Source organism: Melopsittacus undulatus, chromosome 2 (genome assembly GCF_012275295.1).
Source record: "Melopsittacus undulatus isolate bMelUnd1 chromosome 2, bMelUnd1.mat.Z, whole genome shotgun sequence".
Classification (NCBI taxonomy): Eukaryota; Metazoa; Chordata; class Aves; order Psittaciformes; family Psittaculidae; genus Melopsittacus; species Melopsittacus undulatus.
In genome coordinates, this window is record NC_047528.1 from 57,976,017 (window position 1) to 57,993,431 (window position 17,415).

At 39.1% G+C, this 17,415-nt stretch overlaps 1 protein-coding gene across 1 annotated transcript in view; it reads left to right on the forward strand.

Moving 5' to 3' along the window:
• MYO16 (myosin XVI) overlaps window positions 1-17,415 on the forward strand; it is a 297,078-nt gene that overhangs the window by 148,757 nt on the left and 130,906 nt on the right. The gene's annotated exons all lie outside the window — the stretch shown is intronic.

The window sequence follows — 17,415 nt, forward strand, 5'->3', positions numbered from 1 at the left end:
CAACAGGAAAGAACTTAGAAGAAGCCTGAATGATTAGAACATGAACAAAACTTTATCTGATAAGATACCTGATAAGCCTCCAGAAAGAACAAAATAGTATTTCTGAATAGATGTCTGAATACTGCAGTGCCAAAGGTTTAGAACTAATTTATAGCTGAATATTTCCATAAAGCTGCTTTTATCAATAAAGCTTTGTTTTGGCTACATAGTTTAGATTGTATCTTGCATTACTGAGAGAGAGTTTGAGCCAAATGTTTCTTACCTCAAACTTCTAAGTGTAGTGATTCACTGGACTAGATCTTTCTTGGTGGATAAACTAGGGGTGAATTTCTGCTGCACCAAACTCATACATGCATCAGGAAGGCAGGATTTGGCCTCTTACAAATTCATAATTTCTGGCCTAGTCAAATTTTGAAGAGATCATATCATCCTGGTAACATCGGTAAGTGAATTTGTCATGTTTTCTTTAAGCAAGTGTAATCTTGATTCTAATAATAAAATAAATCTGATAACAGACCGGTTGAAATGATAGGTAGCTCAAGCCCAACTGCTTTTTGAATAATTATTCCGTTCTTCTTTGCGCTGTTTAATGTTGCACTTTTATGTAGAAGATTGAACAATCTTAAAAAATAATGGCTCTTAAGATCCCAACATACCCCTATTTTTTCACTGTTTGCTTAAGCTATTGCAGTATGGGAAGTAAGATATCATTGGGGGGTTTATTCGCATTTCAGATAAAAGTACCTTGAAAAGTCAAGGTAGTGTTGTCAATAGTGGTTATTGTTAGACTTTATGCTGTAAAAGGTGAGAGATTGTTTATGTATTAAGTAGCATATAATCCTGGATTAAGAATTAATGTAAATAACTAAAAAGGGAAATCCCTCCCTTTTGGAGTCACTGAGAGTTTCGATAAGGCTGGGGTTTCATCCTAATGTATAGGGGGAGTTGTAAAAGTTGTAATTTTGTAGTGTTTGGTACCATCCTGATAGAGAGGTTTTGCTCAGAAATGTAAATGTATGTTTTTGCAAGCATTGTGACTGTGGAGGCATTGCGTGAAGACAAATAGCAGGCTACTTTATATTGAGCTTATATACAACTAGGATCTTGAAGTAGCAAGCCACCTAAATCTAGGAAGGAAGGGATCTGAATTACTACATCTGCTACTGTATCTGCATGTGGATCATGATGGATAAAGACAGAAGCAATTCCTGAAAAGTAAGATAATTTTTCAAGATTGAGCAGGGGAAGCATGTTAGAAATAGAAAGTCTCAAAAGGGCAAGTCCAGGCTTTCTGATTGACAACAACTACTCCCACGTGTTCACTGATTTTTATCAGCACATCCTTGATTGAAATTTCAGAAATTTCTGCAACTTTCGTGTGTTTCAAAAAAAACCTGCAGAATTTTATTTATTTTGATAATGATGTGTAATACAGAGAGATTAAAGATTTGAAGTTATATTCTCAATTTGTTCTTGATTTGTTTTTTTATTTTATTTTCTATCTCTTTGGGTACAGATACAGTCCGTTATTGGAAGCATTGCTTTTCTGGCATGTGAAGTTTAGTCATATAGTAAGAAATATATACTACTTTTTCCAGCACATTAACTTTAGCTTCATAGTTACAGCAGGTACTAACATAACCATGTATTTGCAACCAAAATGAAGCAGAGAGCAAAGAAGAGAGGTAACAGTGGTGACAGACCAGGTTGTAAATTGTCTTCAACTCTGGTGCAGAGATCAGAAAGACAAGAAAGGAAAAATGAGGGAAAAACCTTACAGAAAAAAACTGGAAAGACCCGTTTGTATTGCTTTGGGCCAGTTGCTTCATATTAGCATTGATATTGCAAAGCTGTAATATATATAACAATATAAGAATGTCTTTGTGTAATATGTATATTCAAGGTGCTCATACTTTCATTAAAAATCATGTCGTTACATTTGTATATATATATTAGAAATATAGCTTAAGGCTACTTAACTATGGATGATGGTTTCAGAAATGATGGTGGGTTTGGCAGCTGTTCAACTTGATGTCACCATTTGCAGTTTAAACAAGATAGCTATCTCTCTTAATTGATTGTACTGTTACGACTTTTGGTAGCATAGGAAAACTGATACAATGCTCTCAATATTGCAAGGTGGTTCTGACACACAGTTTTTAGTCCTCCCATGTATTTCCAGATCACTGTCACCCAGTGTTTATCAGTTGAAATATACTGCTTGTAAATAAGCTGTATGTGTAAAACTAACTTCAAGCTGGGGAAAATGTTCATATACACATTCATGCAGAAGCTAGAATGTGGTCAGGAAGGGAATTTTGTGTTTGCATTGTCAGACTGCTGTTCCCAAATGTGTAAAACTTTCCTTCCTCCCACATAACAATTAAGTGCACTGCAGTGTATGCTCTCTCTACCTGTGCCATTTCCCCCACCCCCTAAAAAGCAGTGAAACGCTTCTGCAACAATAGTTACAGGGCAGTTCACAGAACTGATGTGTCTTCTTTTACAGTTTTTCAGTACAGGTGTCCACTTCACTGTCAGTAAGAAAACTTGCCATTAATTTCATGTGTAAAGTACTAATTTGAGTGATTAATTTCTTATTAAAGTCTAAGCTGATCAGAACTTCTTTGCTTGATCACTGAGGAGATTGTTCCCTACTCTATAAGTTATAAGGTTGGCCTTCAAAAAAAGGCTTAAAAATTACAGTGCTGTCCCAGTAGACAATTTTCATAGGCATGAAGTGTGAATCCTTACATCTGATTTTTTTGTGTGTTTCTAATTATCATCTATTCTAATAATCACAACATGTGGGAAAATGTGATCATTCTAGTATTGTCCATACTGATTCCCACTCTTACTTTCCTCCCCCCCACAAGAACTTAAGATGGGAATTTTCAAGACCATGAGTGGCCAGTTACCACAGCTTTTCCTAATTTAACATATTTAGGAATGAGCTTAATTGTTTTCTTACTGCTATATATAAAAAGTCAATAAGACATTTCATCTTTCCATGCCCTTTCTGTTTCTTTTATTTCCTCTTATCTTTGGATGCCTCTTTTCTTTCAGATTTTTTGATTATTCTCTCATTTAAAATGTAACAGAAAGGAATATCAATCTTGAAAATAACAGTTTTTCATACATGTGTCATTTGTTCAGAAAGTTTAGTGGTACAATGTAAATTCATAGACAAAACTTGGGAGGATTTAAATTAGTCCCAGATAATTGAAAAATAAACATTTTGGGGATGTTCTAGTCCGCTGATGTACCGTGCTCTTTCCTTGTACACAAGCCTGATAGATCACTTTTTTTCTCATAGATATTCACTTTAATTTAAACTTTTAGTACCCCCATAAAATCCAGCTGTGTCCAAAAATTCACAGAGGTGGTGGTTACACAGTACTGTCTTGATCCCTTGCTTCATAGATTACCCATTACTGGTATCTGTGTCTCATGATTAGAGAAAAATCCAAAGTATTAGACATGTCTTACAAAATTGGTTGGATCTGAATACTGTGAATGAAATAACTAGATCTGGAAAGATTACATCAGATTTCCCCACAGGTGGTAGTCCTGCTAGAGTAATAGTCTATGTGCCAAGTTACATCACTTTATCAAACTGCCGTTAGACTTCATGGGCTGAAACTCAGCATAAATTAGTTCTACCAAAATTCTGTCTCACCCCAGTAAAATACAGTGTTGAGGCTCCATGAATTTCACTGTTGGGGTCAACTTTGTTTTAAAATCCTGCTGACAAATAAAGCTCCAGGCAATGAGAGTGGTATTCATTGTATTTCAGTTTAGGAGGATGGTAAATATCAGACTCAGAGTTCCTCAGCTGTGTTTCACTTTTCCATTTTGGGAGTTACTGGCACAGGAAGAGAGAAAAGTTGTGATAGGAGGTGTTAAGCTTGCCATCCCTACAGCTGAATGGCCATGAGGGTCAAGTCCCTCTAATTCTTCTTGGCTAAAACCTCTTCCTAATTCTTCTGTGCAGGTGGGGAAATCATACTGGCTAAGACTTTTGAACCCTGAAAACATTCCCAAATGCCAGCAACATTTTTGCTATGGCTGCTTTGAGCTGTGAGTTTCCAGTACCATTTCCAGAAATTAGGCAGTTCTGTGTAATGGCCAGAGAGGAGCTGGAGCATGTACTGCCCCGTATGAGCATGGGAGACTGGGTGGAGTGATGTGTAGAGCCTCCACCTTCTTGACATATCAGTTCAGCACCCAGCAGGTACATGGATGGTCACTGTGGTCAGACACAGCCCTGGAAGGCTGGAAAGGGCCATGGAAGTTGCAATGGGCCAAGGCCAGGCTGGGATGTTTTCCCACATCAGAAAGGTCAGAGGTGTCTATAGCTGATCACAGCTCAGGCCAGCACCAGTGCTTGAGCTCAAAAGCTGCTCCTGAACCAAGGGGGTTTCCAGCAAGGCTTTTTGCACAGCCCAGGCAGCTAAATCCTTGAGAGGGGCAAGAGGCATTCAAGGTCACCTACAGAACCATAAAAGATCCTTCATCAACTTTTAATGAGAGTTAAGAAATATCTGATTTCCCCCCTCATTATCAATAAGCAGCTAAATCTTCAAAGTTCTCTATTAATTGCTCTCTTTTGCACATGTATATTTTCTAAAATATGTGTATTTACTTTAGCATATTGCCTGTAAACTTGTACTTAATTAACACTTTTATACAAGCAGCTTGTGGCAACTATTAAGCTAATGATTTGTAGTTTGTCTGTCACTCCTTAGGCTTTTTTTTTTTTCCATAGATGTTTTAGTGAAAAATTAAGTTCTTAGTAAAGATGTGAGTTAAGAAGAGGAAAAACCTTTCCCAACCTAGTTTTTTACCTTGCATTAAACCATACAGATAAATTATCACTCATTTTTACTTTCTTTATGTTCATTTAGCATTGGCCACCCTACTAAGACATGAACTAAGACCTTAAAAAATTGGAAGTGGATTTGATATTTTACAGAGAATAATGAATTTTAAAGATTGGATGACTGCATTTGGGTGATTCTCAAAGACTGTGTCTGAAATTTATCATTTTGCTATTATCTTATTCCAACAGAGTTCTTTTGTAATGAATGCTGAGTAGAAAGTTAACTTTCAAATTATTATACTGGAATTATTTGAAAAAAAATTACTTTGCCAAAAGTAACTCTGGTGCACTTTGAGAAAAAGTGATTTCTCTTTGGGTATCCAAGCTAAATTCAGTTTCATATATTCATATCTAATGCAGTTGAATTCCCCTCCTTCCCCCCAACATGCCTGTAAACATTTTGCATAGAAACCTGGTGGTTTAGATGCAGAGCTTAGATTATTGTGAAATAAAATTTTCTGTTGTCATTAGAATTTTAAAAGATATTTCTTACACGTTCAAAGTTAACATATATTTACTTTCTTATGCTTCAGGTGTCTCAAAGTAATACACCTTGAACTGTGTGTGTTTGCACATATATAGATGTAACGAATGTTATTTATATTCAAGTTCTTTTTTTTTTCCATTTCTCTGCTTTTCCCATGTTTGTTCTTCTCTTCTAAAAGTCTTTTGAAATGGAAGTTTTGGTTGAAAAAGTAAGGATGTATTTCTTTGGTACTGTGCAAGTTTTCCTGTCCTAACTTGACTACATGCAGTGCATTCCTTTTCTCCAAACAGCTGCATTTTAAATACATTAACACTTGTAAGACAATGCAATGATACATGTAGCACAAGCTATGTATATGAGCATGCCTGGACAGCAAAGGACCATTGGGGTATAGAGACTTTTCAAGCATGCTTGACAAACTTTCTAATTAATGTGAAGATGCAGTTTCAAACAGATTTCAAAAACTAAGGGAGTTAACTCTCAGTTAATCTTGCTGGAATTTGTTTCGGTACAATATGGGTAGGTGAAGCCCTGAGTAAAAGTGAAAACAGTTTGGTGTTTGGGATTATTTCCTCCCCCCCCCCCTTTTCTTTTTTTTTTGGGGGGGGGATTGTCTTTTAAACTACATGGTAGCAAATAACATAAAAGTTATGCATTTCCATGAGCACCTCCAATATGAAGGCAGGCTGAGAAAGTTGGGGCTGTTCAGCCTGGAGAAGAGAAAGCTGCATGGAGACCTCATAGCAGCCTTCCAGTATCTGAAGGGGGCCTACAGGGATGCTGGTGAGGGACTATTCATTAGGGACTGTAGTGACAGGACAAGGGGTAACGGGTTGAAACTTAAACAGCAGAGGTTTAGACTGGATATAAGGAAGAAATTCTTTACTGTGAGGGCGGTGAGGCACTGGAATGGGTTGCCCAGGGAGGTAGTGAATGCTCCATCCCTGGCAGTGTTCAAGACCAGGTTGGATGAAGCCTTGGGTGATACGGTTTAGATTCTATGATTTATTTATATTGCAGCTGTCTAAAGAAAAGCTTTCGCTGTGAATGTCTGTTTCTTAGCTCTCCTTTCTTTGCAATCAGTAGTACTATTTCAAGGACAAGATCTGTAGATTCTGAATGTAATGAGGCAATTCCATTTACTTAGATTCCAGCAAGGTCTTATAGCTAAACTATACCAGCTAGTATTAGAAAGGTAATAGAGGAGAAGCAGATATATTTGTCTGAGATTCTGAAGCAGGTTTAAACTTGCTTCCGTGAGTTTTGTATCTGTGTAACCTGGAATAATTTCAGCATCAAAAGAATTGTTTAAATTTTCTTGGTTGTCTTTTGCACTTTTTTTGTTTGTTTGGGAGTTTGTTTGGTTATAGTTTGGGGTTTTTTTATGTTTGTTTGGTTTTGTTTTATTTTTGCTGCATGACATTTATTCTTTTCCTATTTACTCTGTATTTACTGATGTCTGAATTTTTTTTACTGATATTTTTCGTGAGGTTGAACCTTCTTTACTGCATGTATAACATGCATATTCCAGCAAAATGTGCTTTTACCCTGTTGTCTTTAAAGTGTTTTTCCCTGCCTTTTTGTAACTTCAGCCTCCACTTCTTTTTATTTCAGTGGTAATAATCTCTACCCCAGTGCTCTTGCCTTCTTCAGTTTTCCTTTGTCTTACTAAATCATGCATGTTTTCTCAGTAGGGAGAGTTTATGAGTTTATTCAACTTGTTTTATTCTTTTTTCCTCCCCTGAAATGAACAGGACTTGAATTGAAAGGAATGTTGTGGGTTGGGTTTTTGGGTCTTTTTTTGTGGATTTTTTTTTTGGGGGGGGGTTGTTTGTTTGTTTGTTTTTCTTTGTACTCTTTCTTGATTTATTCTTTGAAATTCAGGCACCATTAATTTCTCAGAGCATGATCTTCAAGCATCAGTGTTGTTCTTTACACTTCAAAGAAAGAAAAGTTGAGAGGCAACACCAGTAAATGGCTGATGTGTGTGATTTCTTATGTTGGATAGTAATAATCATGACTAACTCAGTTTTGTTGAGGATGGACATCAGATAATATATGTTGTTTAAGATACATCTTTATGTTTAGAAGCAATATTGATTAACTATAACTATTTTTATTTAATTCTAATGTAACATTTTACAGCACATGTTTTCAGATACTGAAAAATACAACAAAGTGTAACTACGCTGTTTGGGGTTTTTTTGCATCCAATAATGATATTTTTAAAGTGTACTCTGTGGTCTAATTCATCTTATTTTTCATATTCATGTACTTCTGTTCAACTAAGCTTTTAGTCTTAGTCTTGTATTTTAGACCTAGTCGCTCATATTTTAGGCTTATACTCTCAAATTTTAATGAAAATTAATTGGAACCCTAAGCAGCCTATTAGTGTACAGAAGGTAAGAGACTTTCCAGTGTTTTTTAACAGGGTAGATATGATGATCTTTGTCCCTAAGATCATCATTTTGCACCTTAATATTCAGGAAATAGATAACAATAGTGTCAGTGTTAAAATTAATATTATACACTATCTTTCTGAAAATTGACTACATTTTAAGACATTTACATTTAAATGTCTTATACATCATCTTTCTGGGAGATATTTGTGGATGGTTGTGTTCAACAAGATACATTACTAGGAGGTTAGCAGTGCAATTACAGAAGATGTAATCAAGATCACAGCTTAGGTTTTCAAAACAAAAGTGAAATATTAATTTGTGTAATCTGCTTTATTTTGCAAATTAAGTGGTTATTTTAGTATCTGCAGATACCTACACCTCATGCATAAGGTATACCTCTCTGTTATTAACTTTATTTCACAATATTTGTTTTGAGTATCTGGCTTTGCAGTTGTTTTGAGTGGTTCATCCTGAATTCAGGGTTAAGTACATACACACCTGCACACTTGCATTCTAATTACAAGTTATCCAAAACAATATTTTTCTACTTGAAAGCAGAGGTACATTAGCTTTGGATTTTGATGTATAATTTATTTATTCCAGTTTCGACATTAGCTGCTTTTGACATTACTGTTTAATTCTCAAAGGATCTTTTAAGAAAATATATGATGTTTAATAGTAATTAATTTACATTAAATTCAAAAGTAATTTTTATTTAACAAAGTAAATGTAGTAAAATAAGCTTGAAACTTAGCTCAGTGTCTTTGTCTTAGGTCCCAAATGGACTTGTTATTTGGCTTTCAGAATAAATGTTATAGAAATTCTGCTTTGTTAGAGAGAGTAAATCTGGAACTCATATTCCTCTGGGTATTTTCTTTCATTTGGTGTTTAAAAGCCTATCTTCATTGTATTATTCTTCATACATATTGATTGAATAGTGGCAAAGGAGATACGGCACTCTGTTAGCAGACTGAGATAAAGCAATCATTCAGTACAATTATCTTTTTTTTGAACAACTGTTTTTCTCTCCATCATAATTCTAACAAGCCAAAGGTTTAGAACTGGCTACATGCAAACAAGCATGTATATATTTTTTTCATTAATAAATTGTATGTTCAGAATGGTATGATAGAGGCAAGGCACACCTTGTATTTCTGTCCTAAAGGAACTCAGATATCTAGTAGTCTTCGGTATTTTACATTCTTTCAGTGCCAGAGAAAATTTTGGATCATAAAAAGTAGCATCAGACCATGTAAAAACACTTTTGACTTTTGCCTTTTTATAGCTCTAGTCAGTTTACTTCTGCATGTGTACTTTTATTCCAGAAACTTGCATTTGCTTCATTTGACTTGGCATGATACCATTTGCTATTTCTTTGATTGAGAGGCTTTGTCTTTCTTGTCTCCTTTGGGGTAAGCATGATATGGAAACACATACAGAAAATAAGAGGATAAAAATCTGTCTGTGGCAAAAACGATAAAGAGTGGGAAGCAACAAAAAATCTGTTTAATCCAAGGGAAAGAAACTTGGTAATTAAGAGCACTGGGATCTATAGTCTAATGAAGACAGAACATACGTCTGTCTTAGTTTTAACAGAAAACTAAACATACAATAAAACATTATTTGGAATAAATTCCTTGAAATGGAGAAAGAAAATGCAAAAATAAATATAACATAAACCATATGACTTTCTAATTTTTTTTGCGAATTTCGTTGAAGAGAGTCTTACAGCTTAGTTTCTGGCCTGGATTCAGGATTTTGTTAAAAAAAAATAAATCCAGAGACCCTTATAAGTCATATAGATACTGAAGTTATATTTGGTCTTCTTTTGAAGAAATTAAGTGCTGACTGTTTAGGCAGCCCATCGGTATTTCACATCGGACTGAAAATGGATATAGCTCCAAGGGATAAAATTGCCATATAAATCCTAGTTTAAAAGTAGATGTGATTACTCACTTATAAATATGGTAGAGGAGCTCATTTGGCTTTTAGTTTAAGTACAAAATATGTGTCTGCACTTCACTAGAATGCTAATCATCTCATATATGAGGGGAGATTCACTGGATTCAGCTCCTGAAACCACTTAGCTATTACATCACATAAATCTAGAGCGATAATATAGTTCTGCAATTTGTATTTCAAAAGTCACTCTCAGAATCTTCCTGATACAATTACTGTAGATGAATTTCCAGTCAGGAATGGGTCATTTAAGAAATTGTTATTGGCATATGGAAGCCCTAGTCATTGAACCCAGCTCATCTCAGTGCTAGATCTAAGAGAGATGATAACCCCTCTCTGTTATTTGAAGTACTGTCTTCACTGAGCTCCCTAGGCTAGCTTGGATTTTTCACAGCTCTTGGTGATACAGTACTCTGATGGTACAGTAACTTTAGTTACTGTAGCCAAGCCTCTTTGGGAAAGTCAGGCAAGGTCAGCCCAAAACATAGCACAGTTTTCTTCCCATAGTTCTTTTATTAATCATAACTGAAAATGACCTCTACACTGAGGTTAAACCTCATTGTGTCAGGTAAATGCTGTTCACAGTTTCCTTTGATTCCTGTTGGATTTGCATATGGATTATTTATAGTTAAAATACAACTGCTCAAAATGAGTTTTGTTTAAAACCTAAAATTTACTAGTCAGGTCTTCTGAAAATGATAATTGAGTACTAATCATAGAATAGTTCGGGTTGGAAAGGACCTTAAGATCATCTAATTCCAACCCCCCTGCCATGGGCAGGGACACCTCACACTAAACCATACTACCCAAGGCTCTGTCCAACCTGGCCTTGAACATTGCCAGGGATGGAGCATTCACAGCTTCTCTGGGCAACTCATTCCAGTGCCTCACCACCCTAACAGTAAAGAACTTCTTATATGTAATCTAAACTTCTGCTGTTTAAGTTTCAACCCGTTACCCCTTGTCCTATCATTACAGTCCCTAATGAACAGTCCCTCTCCAGCATCCCTGTAGGCCCCCTTCAGATACTGGAAGGCTGCTAAGAGGTCTCCATGCAGCCTTCTCCAGGTTGAACAACCCCAACTTTCTCAGATTGTCTTTATACAAGAGGTGCTCCAGTCCCCTGATCATCCTCATGGTCCTCCTCTGGACTTGTTCCAACACTTCCATGTCCTTTTTATGTTGAGGACACCAGAACTGTACACAATACTCCAAGTGAGGTCTCACGAGAGCAGAGTAGAGGGGCAGGATCACCTCAAGGAAGATGTTAGGATAACAGTTTTATACAGCTCCTAAAAATGGCAGCTCCATCAGTCTGTCTTCTAAAATTATTTTATGCAATATAATGCAGGAGCAAATGGTGCAGGAATATCTTGTACTGAATCACCTGTCACCCAGATGATCATTGGAACTTCTTTATTCAGTGTCTAGGTCTTGTCTAGCTTGAGTTAGTTTATGACACATCTCTTGGAATCATGGCACAAATGTTACTGCTGCAGCTTAGTACAGTATAACATAAATCATATGAAACTTGGTGTACTCAGTGTTTGATATCAAAAGTAAACAAAAATAGTTTCAAATATAGTTTCTATAGTTTCAAGTCACCTTTGATTGTCAGCCAGTGGATGGAAAATAGTACAGAGGCTTTGGAGATGCTTAATTATTTTCACATGTATCTAACCTGGGATAGCTGTATTTTTATCAGATCTGTGCAAACAGCACTCTGGGAAGAACTCAATGGATGTTTAGTATTTCAAGGAAGAAACATGTATGAGGTTCTGTTCTTTGTAACACACCAATTTGGACTCAGTGTTCTTAAGAAGGTCTTAAAGGTATTTTCCAACATAAAGAATTCCATGATTCTGTGATTTTGGTCTGTGTCCTGTCTGTGCTAATAAGGCCTCTGCTTACCTGAAGTTTTAACATTTCTTGAATAGTAGTAGTATATGTGAGAAAAATTGTTAAATCCACTTTGTAGAAAGAACTATGCAAAGGAAGTAGTCTGAAATAAAACCTTAGGAGAAATTTTCTGCTGACTGAAATGATGGAAAAAGGCACTGAAACAATGTAGAAATACTATTTGACAAACTGTGTTTATAACCATAATTACAAAGAAGCATAATTTATGGCTTATGCCACAAATGCTGGCACCTTCTAATTTCTGCTTTAACCTTTTATGAAATTTTAACATAACTGAATCATGAAATGGGTAAAAATCGGTTTACCAAGCTGGTGTTGCAGCTTAATATTAAGCTTATTAAGTTTATTTGGACACTAGTACACTGATGCCAGTTTCATGATCTGTTTGTTCACCCAAGAAGAGGCTTACAGAGACAAAAACAGTGCTAATCACATGTAAAAAAAATAAATCTGTGGCCTTTCTCAGTAAAAAACGAATAATGAAAATGATATTGTTAAATAAGAAAATTATTTAGTAGAATGATTTGTTGGAAAACAGTTGGAGACTGTTCTATGACATTAAATTTTTCCAGCAATGAATAAAACACAGAGAACATCTATATGACCCTTCTTTGATATGTTCTTCTGTTGAAATCATTGTTTGCTTGGGCTTTGTTTTCTATCACTTTCCTGCCCCACACCAGATGGGTTAAAATTACCACTGCTAGAGACTCTACATTTTTATCCTAATATTTCTTAGTATTTCTTTGCGCTTCTGTTATGTCATGCCTTTGGTTTTACATGCAGCTACAGGAATCAGATTCACCTATTAGAGATGCATCTGTACTTTCTCATACCTGCTGTCCTTCCTATTTGCTGTATTTCCAGACCTAATCCCTTTTTTAAACAGAACTCTTCAATAAGGTAGCAATTAAGAGGAATGGAGCAGCATCTAATAGAATAAGTACTATGATGAGCTTTAGTGAGTATGTTACAGAGTTAGGTTGCACCTTAAGTGAAAGCTGGATCAAATTGGAGTATCGGATCAAGTTCTATGGTTTTGTAGCTAATTCTGGACCCTATTTTTTAAACATGCTATTATAATCATAGAATAGCTAGGATTGGAAAGGACCTGAGGATCATCTAGTTCCAACCCCCCTGCCATGAGCATGGACACCTCACACTAAACCATGTCACCCAAGGCTCTGTCCAGGCTGGACTTGAACACAGCCAGGGATAGAGCATTCACAACCTCCGTGGGCAACCACTGCCTCACCACCCTCAGTAAAGAACTTCTTATATGTACCCTAAACTTTCTCTGTTTAAATTTTAACCCATTACCCCTTGTCCTATCCCTGCAGTCCCTAATGAAGAGTCCCTCTCCAGCATCCGTATAGGCTCTCTTCAGATACTGGAAGACTGATATGAGGTCATCACACAGCCTTCTCCAGGCTGAACAGCCCCAACTTTCTCAGCCTGTCTTCATATGGGAGGTGCTCAAGCCCGTTTATTGTCATTGTCATGGCCCTCCTCTGGACTTGCTCCAACAGCTGCATGTCCTTTTCATGTTGAGGACACCAGAACTGTACACAGTGCTCCTAGTGAGATCTCAGGAGAGCAGAGTAGAGGGGCAGGATCACCTCCTTTGACCTACTGGTCACACTGTTTTTGATGTGGCCCAGGATACAGTTGGCTTTCTGGGCTGTGAGCACACACTGAAGCCAGCTCATGTTCAGTTTCTCATCGACCAACACCCTCAAGTCCTGCTCCACAGGGCTGCTCTGAACCTCTTCTTCAACCTGTAGCTGTGCGTGGGATTGCCCCAACCCAGATGTAGGACCTTGCAACCAAACCACACAGCTTGGTGTCACCAGCAAACTTGCTGAAGGTTCAGTCAATCCCACTGTCCGTGTCTCCAGCAAAGATGTTGAACAAGACCGGTCCAAACACCAACCCCTGAGGGACATCACTTGTTACTGGTCTCCAGCTGGATGTTGAACTGTTGACCACAACTCTGTGTGCAGCCATCCAGCCAATTCTTTATCCAACATCAGGTCCATGAATGGATGAACCACTGAGTGGTCCATCCATCAGGTTGATGTCTCTCCAGTTTAGATACAAGGATGTTGTTCAATAAAGTGTCAAAAGCTTTGCACAAGTCTGGATAAATGATGTCAACTGCTTTCCCCCTACCCATCAGTTCTGTAGCCCCATCATAGAAGGTCACCAAATTGGTCAGACAAGATTTTCCCTTAGTGAAGCCATGTTGGCTGTCACCAACCACCCTGTTGTTTTTCATGTGCCCTAGCATGCCTTCCAGGAGGAGATTGCTCCAAGATTTTGCCAGGCAAAGAGGTGAGGCTATGAAGATAGGCTGAGAAAGTTGGCGCTGTTCAGCCTGGAGAACAGAAGGCTGCATGGAGACCTCATACAGCCTTCAAGTATCCGAAGGGGGGCTATAAGGATGCTGAGGAGGGACTCTTCATTAGGAACTGCAGGGATAGAACAAGGGGTTAAAACTTAAACAGGGGAAGTTTAGCTTGGATGTGGATGTAAGGAAGAAGCTCTTTACTGTGAGGGTGGTGAGGTACTGGAATGGGTTGCCCAGGGAAGTTGTGAATGCTCCATCCCTGGCAGTGTTCAAGGCCAGTTTGGACAGAGCCTTGAGTGACATGGTTTAGTTTGAGGTGTCCCTGCCCATGGCAGGGGGGATGGAACTAGACAATCCTCTGGTCCTTTCCAACCCTAACTATTCTATAATTCTATCAGACTGACTGGTCTGTAGTTCCCTGGGTCTTCCGTTTTCCACTTCTTGAAAATAAGGTTATGTTTCCGTTTTTCCAGTCGTTGGGAGCTGCACCTGACTGCCACGATTTTTCCAATATAATGGACAGTGGCTTAGCAACTTTATTCGCCAGCTCGCTCAGGACCCCTGGATGGATTTTATCAGGTCCCATGAACTTGTGCATGTTAAGGTTCTTAAGAAGGTCTCAAACCTGATCCTCTCCTACAATGTGCCTAAGATCTTCGTTCTCACAGTCCCTACATCTGCCTTCCAAGACTTGGGTGGTGTGGTCAGACCATTTTCAGGGAAGACTGAGGCAAAGAAGTCATTAAGAACTTCAGCCTTCTCCAAATCCAGGGTAGCCAGTTCTCCTGATAGCTTCTGGAGGGGGCCTACATTATTCCTGGTATGTCTTTTGTTTGCTACATACCTATAGAATCCTTTCCTGTTATCTTTCACATCCCTTGCGAGATTTAATTCTAAGTGGGCCTTAGCTTTCCTGACCTGGTCCCTACCTTCCCAGACAACATCTGTATTCTTCCCAGGCCGCATGTCCTTGCTTCCAGCAGTCTGGGTCCCCCTGCCCTCTAGGGCTTTATTGCATGGAACCTTACTAAGCAGGTTGCTGAAGAGGCCAAAGTCTGCTCTCTTGAAGTTCAGGGCAGTGAGCTTGCTGCATGCCTTTCTCACAGCCTGAGGATCTTTAACTCAACCATCTAATGCCTGCTAGAGCCAAAGCTGCCCTGGATCATCACATTCCCAACCAGTCCCTCCCTGTTGGTGAGCATGAGGTCAAACATGGCACATTTTCCTGTCAGCTTCTCTATTACTTGCAAGATGAAGTTGTTGTCCATACAATCAAGGAACCTCCTGGATTGCTTGTTCCAGGCTGTACCATCCCTTCAACAGATCAGGATGGTTGAAATGCCCCATAAGGACAAGGGCCTGTGAGCGTGAGACTGCTCTCATCTGTCTCTATAGAGCTTGATCCAGAGAGTCCTCCTGATCAGGTGATCTGTAACCGATCCCCAAAGTAATGTCTCCCATCGCTGTTCTCCCTTGGACTGTGACCCACAGGCTCTCTGTTGACTGATCACCTGTCCCCAGAGTTCCATACACTCCAGCCTATCATTGACATAAATAGCAGCTCCCCCTGGCCTGTCATTCCTGAAGAGCCTATAACCTTCCATTCCAACACTCCAGTCATAGCAGCCATCCCACCATGTTTCTGTGATGCCAGTGATATTATATTCCTGTAGACATGCACACATCTCTAATTCCTCTTGTTTATTCCCCATATTACAACATTTGTATAGAGGCATCTGAGCCGAGCTCCAAATGAAGCCAGCTCAGTGGCTGGAGTGGCTGAAACAACACTGCATTGCTCCAAGCATTTATTACAGGTGCTGGCAACTGGCTGGGAGTAGTGGGATGAATTTATGCCCCCCTCCCCCAGTGCATCTAGTTTAAAGCTGCTTTGACCAGCCTGGCAAATCTCTTACCAAAGCCTTGTCAGACCAGCTCCAGCAGCCCTCAGCAGAACTGACCTCCCAAATCGAGTCCGATCTAAATAACCAAATCCCTGACTATGGCACCACCATTTTAATCCTTTATTAACCTGACAACTCTGCCTGGCCTTTTCAAGGTCCTCCCCTTTGACGTGGAGGATTGATGAAAAAGCTGTCTGAGCTCCAGAGCCCCTAACCACCTTTCCCAGTGCTCTGTAGTCCTTCTTAATGATTCCCAGGCTACTGCTCTCAGTATCAATAGCACCCACATAGATCACAAGAAGTGGGTAATAGTGGCACTTACTAGAGCAGGCAGCTTGTCAGCAACGTCGCTGATCTGAGTCCCTGGTAGGAACACACCTCCCTTGAGACTGGGTCAGGCTAACAGATGGCTGCCTCTGTGCCTTTCGAAGCAGAGTCCCCTACTACTGTGACCTGCTGCTTTTTCCTGGCGGCACCAGTAGTGACCCTCTTTACTGCGGCACCAGCTGGCTGTGCATTTGGTGCAGTGCGAGTTTCCTCGTCAGCCCCCTGCAGAACTGCGAGGCTATTCTGGGCGGGGCCTTCCCTCCCGGTGCCGCCCCCTGTGAGCCCGTGCTCGCCTCAGCGGAGCTCCAGACTCCTGAGGAAGGAGTGTTGAAGGCTCGAGGGGCTCTTGGTGTCTCTCGCCGCTCAGAGCTGAGGCTCCTGAACGCGGGGTTTCCCCTCTCTCCGGGTTTGAAGGCGGTGTCTCTGGAGCTACTCTGCCATTTGCCGAGATGAGCCTCTCTAATCACTTCCAGCTGCCCATCTATTTCAGGGAAAAATAAAGGGCTACTTTTGAGGCATACTTTATTTTGCTATTATCTTTCTTCTGTGCATTTTATTTTATCTTATTTTATTTTACTATTTTACTTTATTGTAGTATTTTTTCTGGTTTTATTTAGTAAGCTATGTATTTGAATGCACACTTAGCTTGCCTACAGAATTAAATTGCACAAACTGCATATCCCTGTGTGTAAACACAGTGTGCATTTTAGCAAGAAATGTCAGCACGGAGTCTCTTTGTCCTATCCAGATACAGAAACCATGAAAGTACTGAAGCAGATCTGCACATTCTCTTGATTTAGTAAGGCCAATTCCTTTTATACAGATGCAGCCCTTCAGCTGAGTTTTCAGTGTGCCGCCTGTAAAGTTTGCTTCTGTTTTGCTGAGCAGATAATGGGTCTTTAGTACTTTTGTAGTTATGAAAAGCAATGTAAGGTACTATGGAAGATTTTGTGTTAGAAGTAGTTAACTTCTGAGCTTTCATCTGGTGTGATTTTCCTGAGAGGGCTGAGAAGATGTGAGAGGAACACGCACACACATGTATCCATCCTTTTGACATTTCTGGTGTTCCTGAAACATACCTGTGACAGAAACAGGTCCCGGGGCAGGGGGAAGCAAGACAGGTCTTGCATGAATTCTCCCGAACTGAACCTTGTTTTCAGTGTCATGTTGCTTGCTGGCTGTGT